This window comes from Primulina huaijiensis, chromosome 7, assembly GCF_012295235.1.
Source record: "Primulina huaijiensis isolate GDHJ02 chromosome 7, ASM1229523v2, whole genome shotgun sequence".
NCBI lineage: Eukaryota > Viridiplantae > Streptophyta > Magnoliopsida > Lamiales > Gesneriaceae > Primulina > Primulina huaijiensis.
Window position 1 is genome coordinate 11,693,876 of NC_133312.1, and position 18,045 is coordinate 11,711,920.

The 18,045-nt window shown below is 41.1% G+C and overlaps 1 pseudogene; it reads right to left on the minus strand.

Annotated features, from left to right (window-relative positions):
- Positions 1-3,623: 3,623 nt before the first annotated feature.
- LOC140981605 (uncharacterized) overlaps positions 3,624-18,045 on the minus strand; it is a 38,944-nt pseudogene continuing 24,522 nt past the window's right edge.

The following is an 18,045-nucleotide window of genomic DNA, read 5'->3' on the forward strand; positions in this document are numbered from 1 at the left end:
CGCAACTAACTTATTAAATCATATATTTCATTTAGGCAATAGCGTGGCTCTGCCGGTTGTTCTAAATGAAATATAATGATTTAATTTAACATTTATTTTATGCAGTTATATATTTATATAGTTATATATATAATCATAGGTACCATATATAAAATATCGGTGAATTCGGTATTTTCTATAGTGGGAACTATATTATATTACGTGTGTGTTTAAATATTTTTATTTTCTTGGAACCATTATTTATGGTGGTTTCCTTTGTTTTACTTTTAGTTAAACAATATTGCATAAACCAAGAATAAATTCTCGAGTCTTGACAAAATTTATAATTTATAAACTTCGTTCTTGTATTTGGTAATCTATAAATTAATAAATTTAAACTTAAAATAACCTCTCTGTGGATCGATCTCGTACTTACGAAATATATTACTTGCAGACAACCTACACTTGGGTGAATTATAATTTAAGTAGTAGCAATAAATATATGATCACCAACCTCGAATGCCAAAGGCCGCCGACGAACATCAGCATAACTCTTCTGTCTAGACTGAGCTGTCTTCATTCTTTCTTGGATCAAGGCCACAACATCTGCTGTCTGTTGAACCAACTCCAGGCCCAACATCTTTCTTTCACCTACCTCTTCCCAATACAAAGGAGAGAGGCACTTTCTTTCGTATAAAGCTTCCTAAGGTGCCATGCCGATTGAAGACTGGAAACTGTTATTATATGTGAACTCTACCAAAGGCAACTTAGAATCCCAACTTCCCGGGAAATCAATCGTACAAGCCCTTAGCATATCTTCAAGAATTTGGATAACCGTTTCTGATTGACCGTCACTTTGAGGATGATACGTGGTGCTAAAAGCCAATTTCATTCCCAAAGCTCGATGCAAACTCTTCCAAAACTCGGATGTAAACCTTGGATCACGATCTGAAACTATCGTCACCGGTATCCCATGAAGTCTCACAATCTCTTGAATATACGCCTCAGCATATTGATTCATAGAATAAGTCGTCTTGACAGGAAGAAAATGTGATGACTTGGTCAATCGATCCACGATTACCCAAATAGAATTGAAGCCTTTCTGAGTCCTTGGCAACCCAACAACAAAATCCATAGTTATATGCTCCCACTTCCATTGCGGTATAGGCAAGGATTGCAACAATCCCGTTGGTCTCTGGTGCTCAATCTTAACCTGCTGACAGGTTAGACATTCAGAAACAAATAACATGATATCTTTCTTCATACCTGGCCACCAGTAAAGACGTCGAAGATCTTGGTACATCTTGGTACTACCTGGATGTACAGAATATGGCGCTGTATGAGCTTCAAAAAGTACCTCTTTTCGAATGTCATCACCCATAGGAACACATATCCTGCCTCGAAAGGTCAGTAACCCATCATGATTCGACCCAAATTCAGAAACTCCTGTCAGATCACTTTTCCTCTTCAACTCTAATAACTGAGCATCCAGCTGTTGTCCCTTCAAAATTCGATCAAATAAAGTTGAGTGAATAACTAGAACAGACAATCGAGCAACTGTACCTGAAGATAACAAATTGATCTCATTTCTTTGCAAATCAAGCAGCAAAGGTTTAGAAACCCAATAAAAAACTCGATTTGCGACTCAAAGTATCCGCAACCACATTAGCTTTTCCAAGATGATAGCTAATGGTGCAATCGTAGTCTTTCACCAGTTCTAACCATATCCGCTGCAGCATATTCAAATCCTTCTGCGAAAACAAATAACTCAAATTTTTGTGATCTGTAAATATTTCACATTTTTCACCATTTAAATAATGCCGCCAAATCTTTAAAGCAAAAACCACAGCAACCAACTCCAAGTCATGAGTGGGATAGTTCTTCTTGTATTCCTTCAACTGACGAGAAGCATATGCTATCACTTTCCCACGCTGCATCAACACGGCACCTAACCCCTGCTTTGAAGCATCTGCATATACAACAAAATCTTCAGTACCACGAGGAAGTACTAAAACAGGAGCAGAAGTCAACTTATCTTTCAATGTTTGGAATGCTCTTTGGCTCTCGATGGTCCATTCGAACTCGGTAGCCTTCCGTGTCAAACTCGTCAGTGGCAATGCTATCTTCGAAAAGATCGCTATGAACCGTCTGTAATACCCTGCTAAACCAAGAAAACTCCTTACCTCTGAAACTGTCTTTGGAATGGACCATTGCTTGATGGACTCAGTCTTGTATGGATCAACAGATATTCCTTCTTTCGAAACAATATGGCCCAAAAATGCCACATGCTCTAACCAGAACTCACATTTCTTTAACTTGGCATACAATTGCTTATCCCTCAACAGCTGCAACACAATCCTCAAATGCTCACGATGGAGTTCTCGTGTCTTTGAGTAGATCAAGATGTCAACAATAAAAACAATGACAAAAGTAACCAAATACGGCTTAAAGACACGATTCATCAAATCCATAAAAACTGAAGGAGCATTGGTTAGCCCAAACGACATCACCGAAAATTCATAATGGCCATACCTCGTTCTAAACGCAGTCTTTGGTATGTCCTCATTTTTCAGCTTCAGTTGATGGTAACCGGACCGAAGGTCGATCTTCGAAAATATTGCTGCTCCTTGCAATTGATCAAAGAGATCATCAATGCGTGGCAAAGGATATTTATTCTTCACTGTTACCTTGTTGAGTTCTCGGTAGTCAATACATAATCGCAATGATCCATCCTTCTTCTTTACGTACAAAACTGGAGCTCCCCACGGTGAGGAACTAGGTCAGATAAAACCTTTAGATAATAGCTCCTGCAATTGAGTCTTCAATTCTTTCATTTCAGTAGGAGCCATTCTGTATGGAGACTTGGAAATTGGAGCTGTACTTGGAATTAAGTCAATAACAAACTCCACCTTTCGATCAAGTGGTAAACCAGGCACAGCATCAGCAAAAACATCAGGATAATCCTGAACCACATCAATGTCCTGAAATTGCAAATTACTTTCCTTTCGCACATCAACCACTGAAGCTAGATAACCCATACAACCTTTGTGCAACAACTTATTAGCTTGAAGGCAAGAAATAATAGGAATATCCACCGAAGAGACTAGACCAACAAAAACATCACTATCATGGTTATCGGCTAAAAATTTCACCGTCTTGCCCACACAATCAATCAACGCACGATACACAGATAACCAATCCATACCCAATATAACATCGAATGCAACCATCGGAATAACAATAAGATCAGCAAACAACAATCTCGTACCCATCTGTACGGGACATGCCTTAAGAATACTAGTAGGACAAATCTCATCACCAAAAGGCAACATAATAGTGAAGTGCAATGGCATAACAGTAGGTTCCACAGATATAGAATGCATATACACTTCAGACATAAAAGAATGGGTTGCACCAGTGTCAATCAATGTAATTGATTCTTTGCCATAGATTAAAAGATTACCTGATATCACAGAAGAATCAGGATTAAGACTTTCCTTCGTCATAGCAAAAATTCTGCCCTGGACTTTTCCTTTGCCTGAGGAGAGAGGACATTTCAGTGCCGTGTGTGGCTTTCCACACTTAGGACATACCGGTCGTTCAAATCAGAAGAAGGCACAGGAGGTTTAGAGCGCTGCTCCATCTTACCCTTTGTGGCCACCACGAACATTTGCATTTGCACCTTGTCCTCTAGCCTGGAAAGCTTGCCTTCTTAATTGCCTCTCTTTCTCAATTTCTTGCTCATCATGTTCCGCAAGCAAAGCTCGCTCCACAATATCTTGATACGTGACTACCTTGGACATATGCACATCTCTTCGAATTTCTGGCTTCAACCCTCGAAGGAAGTGTTCTCCTTTATCTTTATCATTCTCAGCAATAAAAGGAACAAAAACACATCCTTCCTCAAACTTCAACGTATATTCAGTAACAGACAAAGCATCTTGCTTCAATTCCAGAAATTCCTTCACCTTCTTGGCTTTTACTTCACGTGAAAAGTATTTGGCGTAAAATAACTCTTTGAACTCATCCCATTTTAACTCGTGAACATTTACAGTCACTTTCGTAGCTTCCCACCAGATGCGAGCAGCTTTGACTAACTTAAAGACAGCACAACTAACCTTGTCTTGATCAATGAACTTCAAGTAATCAAATATAGCCTCCAATGATTTGACCCATTCAAGAGCTACGAGTGGATCGGCACCACCTATAAACTCTGGAGGGTTCATACGTCTGAAACGATCATATGCACCATCTTCAGAACTTTCCGTTGTGCCTTGAACTCTTCCACGACCATGACACTGAGTCGAGGTATGCATGCTCAGTAACTGCTGGATTTGCTCACCATGAACCTTCGCTTGTTGTTTCAATAGCCTACTAAATTCATCTACAACTTTTACAGTCTTATCAATGGGAGGGGTCCTATCGTCCCCTTCAATAGTCTTTCGCTTGGGAGGCATGTCCTACACATAAGCTCACATTAACATAGATAGGAAGAAAGAGTACATCAATGACAATGAAATGGAATCAATTCTCAAAGTTAACAATATCTAGTCTCCCAAAAAAATAAAACTCTAAAGAAGGAATAAAATCTCGCAAAATCACAAAGTACACGGACCTCGTGTAGACGTCCGGAGCTAGGTCCGTGTAGGCACTATGATGTACACAGACCCCATGTACAGGTCCGTGCTCGGGTCCGTGTACACTCTAGATTTCTTCATTCTCGGCTGTAATGGACACGGACCCCGTGTACAGGTCCGTGTAGGCTCTGGACTGCTTGAATAACGTTCTTTTGGTTCCCGAACTCACTCCCATGCATCACGAACCCTTCGGCACTTTGCTCCTTGCACGTAAGCCCTCCTTGATTGCTCATGACTCCCTGCAGTGCCTCCTTAAACTTCTTCAGTCGTCCTCCCGTGATCGGTTCCTCCGGCAACTCCAAAGGATCCCATGCTTTCCTTGGCGCTCGATCACCTGTGTTTGCATCATCCTCCCCTTCTTGAAAAGGATTTGTCCTCAAATCTTGTTCGTTAGCTACATCAAACAATGACAAATCACTAACATTGAAATCGGAACTCACATTGTGCTCACCTGATAGATCGAGTTTGTAGGCGTTGTCATTGATCCTTTCTAGAATTTGAAATGGTCCATCGCCCCTAGGTAGTAGCTTTGAACGATGCTTCTCGGGGAACCTTTCCTTCCGCAAGTGGAGCCACACCCAATCACCTTTCTCAAAGATCACCTTCTTCTCCCTTTGTTGTCTTGTTTGGCATATTGCTCATTTCTCTTCTCAATGTTGGCCTTGACCTTTTCATGCAACCCCCTAACAAATTCAGCCTTCTTTTTGCCGTCCATGTTCAACCTTTCACTCACAGGTAAAGACAGCAAATCCAACGGAGTCAAAGGATTAAAACCATATACAATTTCAAATGTCGAATAATTTGTAGAAGAATGCACACAACGATTATAAGCAAACTCAACAAATGGTAAACAATCTTCCCAATTCTTTAAGTTCTTCTTAAGAATAGCACGCAAAAGTGTCCCTAAAGTTCTATTAACAACTTCAGTCTGTCCATCCGTTTGAGGATGACATGTAGTAGAAAACAACAATTTTGTGCCAAGTTTAGCCCACAACGTTTTCCAAAAGTAACTCAAAAACTTAACATCACGGTCAGAAACAATAGTCCTAGGCATGCCATGCAACCTAACGACTTCTCTAAAGAACAAATCCGCAATGTGAGAGGCATCATCAGTTTTGTGACAAGCAATAAAATGTGCCATCTTAGAAAATCTATCAACAACAACAAATATCGAATCCCTCCCCTTCTTAGTCCTAGGCAACCCAAAAACAAAGTCCATAGAAATGTCAATCCATGGTTCATTAGGAACAGGAAGATGTGTATACAATCCATGTGGTTGTGTCCTAGACTTAGCTTGCCTACAAGTTATGCACTTATCTCAAACTCGCTCAACATCACGCTTCATATGTGGCCAATAAAAATGTTCATGCAAAGCATTCAAGGTTTTTGCCACACCAAAGTGTCCCATCAAACCACCCCCATGTGCTTCCCTAACAAGTAATTCACGAATGGATGATTTAGGGATGCAAAACCTATCTTCTCTAAACAAGAAACCATTATGCAAATAGAATTTTTCATGTGGACCATGCATACAAGTTTCAAATACTTCCTTAAAATCCTCGTCTAGTACATATAATTCTTTCACATGCTCAAACCACAAAATTTTAGACTCCAAGGTAGAGATTAGTACGTACCTCCTTGATAGTGCGTCGGCCACTACATTTTCCTTACCTTGTTTGTACTTGATGATGTATGGTAACGTTTCAATGAATGCCACCAACTTAGCATTGTGCTTGTTCAGCTTTTGTTGACCCTTAAGGTGCTTTAGAGACTCATGATCCGTATAAATCACAAACTCCTTAGGCCTCAAGTAGTGTTGCCACGTTTCAAGAGTCCTCACAAGCGCATAGAGCTCCTTGTCATATGTTGGATAGTTCAGCGCTGCTCCATTAAGCTTCTCACTGAAGTACGCCACCGGCCGCCCTCCTTGCATCAACACTCCACCGATACCTACACCTAAAGCATCACATTCAATTTCAAAGGTATTAGCAAAATCAGGTAAAACAAGTAAAGGAGCATTAATTAACTTTTGTTTAATAATATTAAAAGACTTCTCTTGCTCCTCTTCCAATGGAGTGGAACGTTCTTCTTGATAACCGCCGTCATTGGTGCTGCCAGGGTGCTAAAATCTTTTACAAACCTCCTATAGAAGCTTGCAAGACCATGAAAACTCCGAACTTGACCAACAGTATTAGGCGTCGGCCAATCTCGAATAGCACTTACCTTGTCTTCATCCACTTGTATACCCTGTGAGCTTACCACAAAACAAAGGAATACAAGTTTGCTTGTACAAAAATCACATTTCTTTAAGTTAGCATACAAATTTTCAGCCCTTAGTGTGATTAGTACAAGTCTCAAGTGATTAACATGCTCTTCTAGATTCTTACTATACACAAGGATGTCATAAAAGTAAACCACAACAAATTTTCCTATGTGTGCGCGCAAGACATGATTCATTAACCTCATAAAGGTGCTAGGAGCGTTAGTTAGGCCAAATGACATTGCCATCCACTCATATAACCCATAGTTGGTTTTAAAAGAAGTTTTACACTCATCACCTTCCCTCATCCTAATTTGATGATAGCCACTCTTCAAATCAATTTTGCTAAAGATACAAGCACCATGCAATTCATCTAACATATCATCTAGTCTAGGTATAGGATGCCTATACTTAATGGTTATGTTATTGATTGCTCTACAGTCCACACACATTCGCCATCTTTCTTAGGAACTAATAAAACAGGCACATCACAAGGGGACATGGACTCACGCACAAAACCCTTATCTAACAACTCACTTACCTGCCGTTGAAGCTCCTTTGTCTCCTCCGGATTGCTCCTATAGGCGGGACGATTTGGCAATGCACTCCCAGACACGAAATCGATTTGGTGCTCGATTCCCCTCAATGGTGGTAAGCCTTGAGGTAACTCCTCCGGAAATACATCTTCAAATTCCTGAAAAAGTGAAACAACAATGCTCGGAAGGGACCCGGCTATATCACTTGTGTTAAAGAGGATCTCCTTATAAAAAATCAACACAAGTGATTCATGCGTGTGCATCAATTGTTTCAACTCACCTTTTTGGGCCATATATGATTTCTTTTTGGCCTCTTTCCTCTCAATTTCTTTACTCTCATTTTTCTTTTGTAAGGCTGTCTCACTCTTTTGACCACTCTTTTTTTCAGCCATTTCATTTTTATTTTCAAAGGCCATCTCACTTTTTAGTTCACTCTTTTTTCGGCCTCATCTCTCTTATTTTTTTTTAATTTGTCCTCCATCACTTGCTTTGGGGACAAAAGAAGTAATACAATGGATTCTTTCTTCAATACAAATGAATACCTATTCTTGTACCCATCATGTGTCACTCGTCTGTCATATTGCCACAGTCTACCCAACAAGATATGACAAGCCTGCATCGGTACCACATCACACAAGACCTCATCCACATATTTCCCAATAGAAAAAGGCACTAGCACTTGTTTGTTAATCTTCACTACCACACAATCATTCAACCATTGAAGCCTATATGGTTGAGGGTGCTTTAATGTAGGTAACCCCAATTTTTCCACTATTTCAACACTAGCCACATTAGTACAACTCCCCCCATCTATGATTAGATTGCAAACTTTTTGTTTTACAAAACACCTAGTATGGAACAAGTTCTCCCTTTGGTTAGTCTCCTCCTCCTTGACTTGGGCACTCATGATATGCCTAGTCACTAGTGTTTCACCTACAACCGCCTCACATTCCTCATCAGGATCCTCTAACGCAGGCATCTCATCTTCATCACCCTCACTATGAGACTCATACTCATCATAGTCATTTAGAATCATTACCCTTTTATTAGGACATTCACTAGAAATATGACCTAACCCTTGACACCTAAAACATTTAACATCTCTAGATCGATTAGAAGGAGTTTCAGATTTACCGTGCACTCCTTGTTTGGGCGCCTCTTGTTTGGTCTCAAATTTGGGCTTGGTCACCGCCTTGTTCTCCTCACGTTTCACCACATTTGAACGCCATGAAAATGATGAACCCCCAGTTGGATTGTTGTGGCCATCTCCACGCCTTTTGAGTTGTTGCTCCACTTTTATGGCCATTTGCACCATCTCATCTAGATCCAAGCAGTGCCGAAGCTCAACTTGATCTTGGATTTCCCTGTTCAAACCACAAAGAAAACGTGCCATGGTCGCCTCATTATCTTCCTCAATATTGGCCCTAATCATGACTACTTCCATCTCCTTATAGTAGTCCTCAACACTTTTCATCCCTTGCCTCAAAGTTTGTAGCCTCTTAAACATCTCCCTATAGTAGTGGTTGGGCACAAACCTCTTCCTCATGATCTTCTTCATCTCATCCCAAGATTCAATGGGTCTCTCATTATACCTCCTTCTAGTGGTCACTAATTGATCCCACCAAATGAGAGCATAGTCTAGAAATTCGCCCACCGCCAACCTAACCTTCTTTTGTTCGGAGTAGTGGTGACATTCAAACACGAACACTACCCTCTTTTCCCATTCTAAGTATGCCTCCTGATCAGATTTCCCATGGAACGAAGGAATCTTCATCTTAATACTACCCATATTACCATCCTCTCTATTCCCGTCATTGTATCTACCCCGCGTGGCTTCCCTCCTTCCTCTACCAAATCCTCTACCTCTTCCATTCCTACCCCAATTGTCACTTTGGCTCTCCTCTTCTCCTCCTAAATCATACTCTTCATCTTCTTCTCCTCTACCCAAAGCCTTAGGCTTAGATTTAGCTCCACTAGTACTAACTTCAAGCCTACTTATCCTCTCATGTAACGGCTCCAACTCCACCCTCATCATCTTAGAAATATGCCCAAACAATGCCTCCATTTGGACCTTAGATAACCCTTGGTTAGAACTGTCTCCTACCTCCCTCTCCATTTAAATTTCAGATTTGTACCTGCAAGAAAAACGTTAGTAGAAAACAAAATATGACTCACCCAAAATTCTCAGTGTCACTCCAAAGAAAATCACTCGTCTCTCCACTCGTATTTTTTTGCTCACAACAAATACTCACTAGTCACTCCAATGAACTAACACTCACACTCAAATGTTTCCACTCGAATTTGATGTTTCTCTCGAAAGTGCATTCAAGCTTTGTATTTGAATATCAAACAATCAAGTTCAACTTGTGAACAATTGTGATCGACTCACTTAGACTGCGTAGACAAGCAATTTGAAGGTAAAGAATTTTTTTTTTGACTGTGTAAGACACTTGTATATGACTCACAAAAAAGAATAGAACAAAATACAAAAAAGAATTAATGGTGAATTTTCGGATTTTTGGTATTTTTTTTTTTACTCTTAGAATTCCGAAAATTCAAAAAAAAATAAATAAGACACAAAATTTCGTGTATCACAGATTCACGAACGACGAAGAATAATAGAACAAAACAGATCTGAAAACGGAACTAAAGGATAATTAGATCTGATAATAGAACGAAGGATAAACTTACTTGAATTCAATTAACCAAAAGCTCTGATACCGAATTATATGAATCCACGTACGTAAGAAAAGCAAACACAATTATTCTAGAACCGTGCCCTCAATTCAATAATGTTAAAAGGGATTCGTGTTGTGTCCCGATCTTTTGAATCAAATGTGTGCGTGATTTTCACCTCTAAACTATGAAAAGTTTAGCAACAAATAATCACAAAGAAAACAATCAACACTATAACGAACTTTCAAAGAACACGCCCTTGACAATCCGCGTAAGAACGATCGACAAACGCCACAAAGTTAAAAACTTTGATAAGTTTGATTTCTGATTACAAAGCAAAAGCCTTGAAAGTTGAGAGAAAAATCTCAAAGTTTGATATTCAATCAATAATAATGTGAATAATGTGTTTATTTTCGTCCATATCATCTATTAATATAAAAAAGATAACAATATCTAGTCTCCCATAAAAATAAAACTCTAAAGAAGGAATAAAATCTCGCAAAACCGCAAATTACACGGACCCCGTGTAGACGTCCGGAGCTAGGTCCGTGTAGGCACTGTGAGGTACACAGACCTCGTGTACAGGTCCGTGCTCGGGTCCGTGTGCACTCTGGATTTCTTCATTCTCGGCTGTAATGGACACGGACCCCGTGTACAGGTCCGTGTAGGTTCTGGACTGCTTGAATAACGTTCTTTTGGTTCCCGAACTCACTCCCATGCATCAAGAACCCTTCGGCACTTTGATCCTTGCACGTAAGCCCTCCTTGATTGCTCATGACTCCCTGCAGTGCCTCCTTAAACTTCTTCAGTCGTCCTCTCGTGATCGGTCTCTCCGGCAACTCCAGAGGATCCCATGCTTTCCTTGGCGCTCGATCACCCGTGTCTGCATCAATTGTGCTTGTGGTTGTAAGTAGAAGCTTCCTCTCAAGTGCTCACATGATTTTATATGTATGAAGCCATGTTATTGCTAATTATCTACTTTCATTGTTATATAGTTGATCTATATATTTTTATATGTTCATTGTTCAAGCATTTCCATTGAATTTATTGATTAAGGATCTAATGCACCATTGTGCCTACCAAGTGTTTATTTAAATGCCTCAATGAGATTTCCTATGATTAAAGCCCAGGAATGATAGTAATTCATGCATGTCATTGGCCAATTAATGATTATGAAGTATCCCTCACAGTTTTGATATTTATATCAAAGAGATACTTGCCAAAGGTCACAGGTCACAGAACTGTCATTTTCTTTCCTTTAATTCATGCCATGAAATACCATCTATATTGCTTTGTTATCTATTGTTCCTTGAAGATGGTATTAGTCATTGTTTATTGTCATTGATTCATTGTTCATTGCCATTCATATAGCCATGTTCCAAGCCAAGCCTATGTATATGTATTTGTTATGTACAGCTTTCTGCTTACTGAGTTTTATCTCATTCCAGTTAATATCATGTGATGCAGGCGATAAAAAAGATTGAAGCGGATTGTCTGAGGCAAGGGAAGTCATATAAAAGGCAATGGCAAAGATTTTGTTTGGTCATGTCACTTTTGTTTTGGGTTTAGTGAACATGTGAAGTTTTAAAATATCATGTATTTTGCTAAATGAATGATGGAGAAAAATTTATGATATGAATCCTCGTACGATGAAAAGCAAACGCGATTAAATATAAATCACGTCCTCTATTCTATAACGAACAAGGATCGTTGTTACGATGTCCCGATCTTTTGATTCAAGCAATTACGTGATATTCACCCCTAAACGACGCGGTTTAGTAATAAACAATCACAAAAGAAACAATCGAACCTTCAAAGAACTCGTCTTTGACAATCCGCGCAAGACACGATCGACAAACGCCACAAAGTTAAAACTTTGATAAGTTTGATTTTTTTAAAACAAAGCTAAAGCCTTGAAAAGTTGAGAGAAAAATCAAAAACTTTGATATTCAATCAATAATAATGTCAATAGTGTGTTGATTTTCGTCCATATCATCTTTTAATATAAAAAGGATAACAATATCTAGTCTCCCAAAAAAATAAAACTCTAAAGAAGGAATAAAATCTCGCAAAACCGCAAAGTACACGGACCCCATGTAGACGTCCGGGGCTAGGTCCGTGTAGGCACTGTGAGGTACACGGACCCCGTGTACAGGTCCGTGCTCAGGTCCGTGTACACTCTGGATTTCTTCATTCTCGGCTGTAATGGACACGGACCCCGTGTACAGGTCCGTGCTCGGGTCCGTGTAGGCTCTGGACTGCTTGAATAACGTTCTTTTGGTTCCCGAACTCACTCCCATGCATCACGAACCCTTCGGCACTTTGCTCCTTGCACGTAAGCCCTCCTTGATTGCTCATGACTCCCTATAGTGCCTCCTTAAACTTCTTCATCCGTCCTCTCGTGATCGGTCCCTCCGGCAACAGCAAAGGATCCCATGCTTTCCTTGGCGCTCGATCACCCATGTTTGCATCATCCTCCCCTTTTTGAAAAGGATTTGTCCTCAAATCTTGTTCATCACCTACATCAAACAATGACAAATCACTAACATTGAAAGTGGAACTCACATTGTACTCACCTGGTAGATCGAGTTTGTAGGCGTTGTCATTGATCCTTTCTAGAATTTGAAATGGTCCATCGCCCCTAGGTAGTAGCTTTGAACGACGCTTCTCGGGGAACCTTTCCTTCCGCAAGTGGAGCCACACCCAATCACCTTTCTCAAAGATCACCTTCTTCTTCCCTTTGTTGGCTTGCTTGGCATATTGCTCATTTCTCTTCTCAATGTTGGCCTTGACCTTTTCATGCAACCTCCTAACAAATTCAGCCTTCTTTTTGCCGTCCACGTTCAACCTTTCACTCACAGGTAAAGACATCAAATCCAACGGAGTCAAAGGATTAAAACCATATACAATTTCAAATGGCGAATAATTTGTAGTAGAATGCACACAACGATTATAAGCAAACTCAACAAATGGTAAACAATCTTCCCAATTCTTTAAAATTTTCTTAAGAATAGCACGCAAAAGTGTCCCTAAAGTTCTATTAACAACTTCAGTCTGTCCATCCGTTTGAGGATGACATGTAGTAGAAAACAACAATTTTGTGCCAAGTTTAGCCCACAACATTTTCCAGAAGTAACTCAAAAACTTAACATCACGGTCAGAAACAATAGTCCTAGGCATGCCATGCAACCTAACGACTTCTCTAAAGAACAAATCCGCAATGTGAGAGGCATCATCAGTTTTGTGACAAGCAATAAAATGTGCCATTTTAGAAAATCTATCCACAACAACAAATATAGAATCCCTCCCCTTCTTTGTCCTAGGCAACCCCAAAACAAAGTTCATAGAAATATCAACCCAAGGTTCACTAGGGACCGGAAGTGGTGTATACAATCCATGTGGTTGTATCCTAGACTTAGCTTGTCTACAAGTTATGCACTATTCACAAACACGCTCAACATCACGTTTCATATGTGGCCAATAGAAATGTTCATGCAACGCACTTAAAGTTTTAGCCACACCAAAATGCCCCATCAAGCCACCCCCATGTGCCTCCCTAACAAGTAATTCACGAACTGAAGATTTAGAAATGCACAACCTATCTTCTCCAAATAAGAAACCATGATGCAAATAGAATTTTTCATGTGGTCCATGCATACAAGTTTCAAACACACTCTTAAAATCCTCATCCAGCACATACAACTCTTTCACATGCTCAAACCCCAAAATTTTAGACTCTAAGGTAGAGATTAGTACGTACCTCCGTGATAGTGCGTCGGCAACTACATTCTCCTTACCTTGCTTGTACTTGATGAAGTATGGGAACGTTTCAATGAATGCCAGCCACCCACATAGCATGCCGCTTGTTCAGCTTTTGTAGACCCTTAAGGTGCTTTAGAGACTCATGATCCGTATGAATCACAAACTCCTTAGGCCTCAAGTAGTGTTGCCACGTTTCAGGAGTCCTCACAAGCGCATAGAGCTCCTTGTCATATGTTGGATAGTTCAGCGCTGCTCCATTAAGCTTCTCACTGAAGTACGCCACCGGCCGCCCTCCTTGCATCAACTCTCCCCCAATAACTACACCTGAAGCATCACATTCAATTTCAAAGGTATTAGCAAAATCAGGTAACATAAGTAAAGGAGCATTAATCAACTTTTGTTTAATAATATTAAAAGACTTCTCTTGCTCCTCGCCCCAATGGAATGGAACGTTCTTCTTGATCACCGCCGTCATTGGTGCTGCCAGTGTGATAAAATCTCTTACAAACCTCCTATAGAAACTTGCAAGACAATGAAAACTCCGAACTTGACCAACATTAGTAGGCGTTGGCCAATCTCGAATGGCACTTACCTTGTCTTCATCCACTTGTATACCCTGTGAGCTTACCACAAAACCAAGGAAGACAAGTTTGCTTGTACAAAAATCACATTTCTTTAAGTTAGCATACAACTCTACAGCCCTTAGTGTGATTAGTACAAGTCTCAAGTGATTAACATGCTCTTCTATATTCTTACTATACACTAGGATATCATCAAAGTAGACAACAACAAATTTTCCTATACGTGCACGCAAGACATGATTCATTAACCTCATAAAGGTGCTAGGAGCATCAGTTAAGCGAAAAGGCATGACCATCCACTCATACAACCCATATTTGGTTTTAAAAGCAGTTTTCCACTCATCACCTTCCCTCATCCTAATTTGATGATAGCCACTCTTCAAATCAATTTTGCTAAAGATACAAGCACAATGCAATTCATCTAACATATCATCTAGTCTAGGTATGGGGTGCCTATACTTAATGGTTATGTTATTGATTGCTCTACAGTCCATACACATACGCCATGAGCCATCTTTCTTAGGAACTAATAAAACAGGTACAGCACAAGGAGACATGGACTCACGCACAAAACCCTTATCTAACAACTCACTTACCTGCAGTTGAAGCTCCTTAGTCTCCTCCGGATTGCTCCTATAGGCGGGACTATTTGGTAATGCACTCCCAGGCACGAAATCACCCGTACCTGAAGGTATCGTCAGGACTGGAGTACTAGTTAGTCGTCTCTTCAGCTCTAAGAAGCTAGACTCACAATCTTCAGACCACACAAACGGAGTATTCTTTTGTGCCAACTGGGTAATCGGTTTTGCAATACTGGAGAAATCTTTAATAAATCGTCGATAGTACCCTGCTAGACCCATGAAACTGCGTATCTCCGGCACAGAAGTTGGTCTAGGCCAACTAATCACTGCCTCGACGTTGCTCGGATCAACCGAAATACCGTCTCCAGATATGATATGACCCAAGAAGACAACATGTCGTAGCCAAAACTCACACTTTGATAGTTTAGCATACAGTTGCTCATTTCTTAACGTCTGCAATACAATTCTCAAATGCTCAGCATGATCAGTCTCATTTCTCGAGTAAACCAAAATATCATCTATAAAAACAATCACAAACTCATCCAGATACCACTGAAAGACACGGTTCATCAGACTCATAAACACCGCTGGCGCATTCGTTAAACCAAAAGACATGACAATAAACTCGAAATGTCCATACCTGGTTCGGAATGCAGTCTTCGGTATATCTGAATCTTTGACTCGCAGCTGATGATATCCAGATCGCAAGTCGATCTTGGAATAGACAGAGGATCCCTGCAACTGATCAAACAAATCGTCGATGCGAGGCAATGGGTACTTGTTCTTTACTGTTGCCTTGTTCAGTTGCCGGTAATCGATACACAATCTCATCGAACCGTCTTTCTTTCGCACGAATAGTACTGGGGCGCCCCAAGGAGATACACTCGGTCTGATATATCCCTTGGCCAGCAAATCTTCAAGCTGTTCTTTCAATTCTTTCAACTCTATCGGTGCCATTCTATAAGGAGCTCGAGAAATAGGAACCGTACCTGTTACTAGGTCGATGCTAAAATCTACCTCTCTGACTGGAGGCAATCCCAGAATCTCATCGGGAAACACATCTGCAAACTCGCTAACCACTGGCACATCTGCCAGGGTAGGACTCGATTTCAGTAAATCAACTGAATAGACAAGGAATCCTTCTGCTCTTTTTTGTAGTAATCGATTCATGGACAATACTGAAATCAAAGGAATCCTAGCTCTAGACCCTTTGCCGTAGAACTTCCACTCTTCAGCCATCTCTGGTCTAAATCTAACAATCTTGTGGAAATAGTCTACTGTCGCTCTGTACTTGGTTAGCATGTCGATACCAATAATGCAATCAAAATCAGATCACCCAAGTACAATACAATCTAAATCTATCTCATGCCCATCATATTGTAATAAACACGATCTAACTGATGTCACTGATATCAACCCTGTCCCCAAAGGAGAAGAGATAGACACTACAGTAGACAACGACTCAATAGGCAAGGCATATGTCAATGCAAAACGCTCAGATAAGAATGTATGTGATGCACCTGTGTCTATCATTACATAAGCTGGATAACCGCAAAGAGAACAGTTACCTGCTATAACGTCATCAGGGGCATCCTGAGCCTGCTCTTCTGTCAACGCAAACACTCGAGCCTGCTGTCTCGACGGCTGGCTCACCGTCTGGCTACCCCTAGCTCTGGGCTGTGTTGATGTAGGGGCTGGCTGGAATGAATGAACAGATGACGCCTGCCTCTCTTGCTGAGCTACAAAGCCAGATGCTCCTACACTCTGAGTCTGTTGTGCACCCCTCTGTGGACAGACCTTGGCGAAGTGGCCCTGCTGTCTGCAAATGTTGCAGCGACCCATCACGCCCTGACACTGCTCGGTGGCATGTCTACCTCCACAGGAACTGCAGTAAACCCCTGTATACTCTGATCTCTAGCTCGACCATGTCTGTCTCGGCCCACTGGAGCTCGACGAACTGCTCCCTGATTTCTTGAACTGCTTCCCCTTCACTTTCAAACTGTCTTTCCTCCCGCTGCTGCTACCACCACTCTCGAATCTGGGAGGTGGTTGCTGATACTGACCCGAGGGCTGGGGTGGTCTAGGAGCCTCAGTGGTATAAGAAGTGCTTCGTTGCCTAAGCAACCCGGCTCCTGCTCCCTTTGCCCTGTTCAAGGCATCAGAAAAAGTGTTGGGTCGTCCCGTGTTCACCAAGGTTAATATCTCCGAATTCAGGCCATTGATAAACTGATCCGCAACGGCCTCGTCATTCCCAGCAATGTGGGGAGCAAATCGGAGCAAGGTGGAGAACTTAGCAACATATTCTTCGATGTTCAGCTGTCCCTGTCTCAGGTTGGCAAATTCAGCACCTTTGTCCTTTCGGTAGGAGACGGGAAAGAATCGCTGATAGAACTCTGTCTTGAACACCTTCCAAGTGACCTCTGTACCACGATGCTCCAAGGCTCTCTTCGTGGTAATCCACCAGTTCTTGGAAACCTCTTGCAATTGGTGCCCAATCAACTTCACTCGCCGCTCATCAGTATAATCAAGGGACTCAAATAACATCTCAACGTCATCTAACCAGCTTTCACACTCAACTGAATTTTCCGTACCCTTCAATGTCGGCGGTCGGAACGACTGAAACCGTTTCAGCAGAGTCTCCATCGGGGTTGCAGTAACATCCATAGGGTCATTCGAAGTACTGCCCTGTTCTAGTGCCCGACCTGCTACTGGTTGCGGTACTCGTCGAGGAGGCATAATCTGATTATCACACAGATTAGTACACAATCAATACAGTCTGTCTCAGTCCTCCTCTGATCATATACCTCTGATTCAGAATCGGTTCTGATTCAGTCTTTGCAATTACATGCTGTAATCAACTCAGATAACAAGACAACATGTAATAGGGAAAGCAATAAATCATGCTAGTACAACAAAAGCAAGGAGGACGACTCAATCTACCCCGTTCATTCTATTCTATCTCAGTCTAAAGGATCTATGGCTCTGATACCACCTGTTGTGGGGACCCGGGCTCTAACTCAATTATCTTTGGGA